The sequence below is a fragment of the Seriola lalandi genome, unplaced genomic scaffold (genome assembly GCF_002814215.2).
Source record: "Seriola lalandi dorsalis isolate HSWRI2012SDOR001 ecotype SW California unplaced genomic scaffold, Sedor1 jcf7180001974051, whole genome shotgun sequence".
Lineage (NCBI taxonomy): Eukaryota > Metazoa > Chordata > Actinopteri > Carangiformes > Carangidae > Seriola > Seriola lalandi.
In genome coordinates, this window is record NW_019444717.1 from 389 (window position 1) to 2504 (window position 2116).

Sequence of the window (2116 nt, forward strand, 5' to 3'; positions counted from 1 at the left end):
CATATCTAAAGCCAAACATTTCAACTTGGGTACTAACTTAATATTGTGTTATGGTGTCTTTAAGATTTGACTAGGTCTGTTACCTCTCATTATAAGAGAAATTAGAGATGATGAGGCACCATTTAATAAAATGTACAAACTGTAATGTATTAATGGTTAATGAATAATTTACTAATGCTTTGTAGATCAGTTATAAACCATTAATAAGAACGAGTTTCGATTTGACAGATTGTGAAAAACCCTCCTTTAGCATGACACCCCTCACATGGACAGTGTGACCACTTACCTTCTAGAAAAGGGATGCAACACATCTGGTGGATCATTGTAGAACCCCTTACTAATGACATATTAAAATTCATAGGTGACTGAATCTGCTTATGGCCTATTACAAACTGAGAAACAAATGACCCTTAATCAATCACTATAACTGTAGACTTTGGAGGAGAGATGTCTTGGATGAGTCTCCAACTGCCTCTGTCTGGCAACCGAATGTATACTAGTATAATAACAGTCTGAGCAACTCTTTCTGTATTGAGTAGTGTACTTTTACTTATAATACCTATGTGCATGACTTTTACTTGTAATTGAGTACTTTTACAATATTTTTTACTTAAGTAAAGAATCTGAAAATTTCCACCACTGGTCAAAATATACATTAAATACATTTTTTATTTATCCAGCTTTTATCACTGAACAACAGACTGTGGTGTTTCTGATGTACCCACAGGCGGCAGCACAACCACCACACACGTGCTCCAATATTATCGAGAAATGCATTGTGGGATTTCAAGATGGAGGCGTAGCTGCTAGAGTCACCCGTGATGTCCTGTGTTATGTAGCTCTCCACTGGTGTTATTAGGCAGCGTAACCACTTCATTTTAACATTTAACACATTCTTGTGACAGTTGACAACATGGGGGTTTTGTGCTTCGCCAGGAGAGCGTTCACGTCCGGCAGCTGTCTCGGTGTTTACGCCGGTAAATACACCGGTCGATTTTTGTGCGTAACGTTTTTCTCCGGCGTTTCAGCTCCGGCAGGGACCCGTGTCAAGAAGTACAGTCAGGACACTAGAAATGTCCCGGGACAGTTTGTGTGCTATCATCTTCCTCACAGGACCCTGCTCAAAATCCAGGGCCAAGACACAAGCCCGTTTCTTCAGGGGATTATAACCAACGACATGGAGCTGCTGGAGGAGCCTGGACTCAGAGCCATGTACTCACACATGCTAAATGTACAAGGAAGAACACTATATGACATCATGTTGTACAGGTATAGTACAAGCCTTTATTCTGTTTAAACGCTTGCACGTGTATTCAGTTACAAGGGTGTGGGTACTCGCTTATCTTTGTTACGCAGTTGTTGGCATTGGTCGCCTAGTGATAGATATCATGGGTAGGCAGCCAGTGTACGGTCTGGCTCAAACAGACACCTCTAAGTATAAGCTTGCCTGTGCAAGTCACGTTCACCTGGTTCAGTGTAAAGAAAAACCCACCTTTTAAGTCAGTCAAATGGAAAAACAGATGTTCACTATGTCAGCGAATGCTTTACTCTCAAATTATGCAACTCCTTGTGCGCATGTGTGATATGACAAAAAAGGGAAAATAGACTTATGTACAGTAATTCAGTGAAGTCCTGTATTTTGATGAAAGCATGGCAATTTCCCAGGATAGCTTAATCCAAGGTGACCTAATCAGCTAAAATAAGTGAAAACATTAGTGAGGTGTGTGATGGTGGATTTCTTTTTTTATGAGGCACTCAACTTTCTGTATTTCTTTTATAGTCTGAAAGAAGCTGATGCCGTGCACGGTGTTTTCCTGGAGTGTGACAGCACAATTAAGGACTCAATCTTGAGACACTTGAAGGTGTACAAGCTTCGCAGAAAGGTCAACATTAACCCCTGTCCAGAGCTCTCTGTATGGGCGGTGCTCCCCCAGCAAAAAAAAACAGGTCAAGAGGCCAGTAAACCTGAGCTTTCCTCCCCTGGAAAAGCTCTGGTGTGGGAGGATGATCCACGAACTCAGGAAATGGGCTGGAGATTGGTGTTAGACAGTCAAATTAACCCCTGGGATATCATTGCATCATGTCAGAAAGGTGACACAGAGGAGTATCACAGACA

General features: G+C 41.5%; 1 pseudogene across 1 annotated transcript; it reads left to right on the top strand.

The window, feature by feature from the left end:
- Positions 1–785: 785 nt before the first annotated feature.
- On the top strand, positions 786–2111 carry LOC111653413 (iron-sulfur cluster assembly factor IBA57, mitochondrial pseudogene; annotated as a pseudogene). The gene is made up of 2 exons (XR_015437068.1): positions 786–1269; positions 1781–2111. The product of XR_015437068.1 is annotated as an iron-sulfur cluster assembly factor IBA57, mitochondrial pseudogene (transcript).
- Positions 2112–2116: the final 5 nt, after the last annotated feature.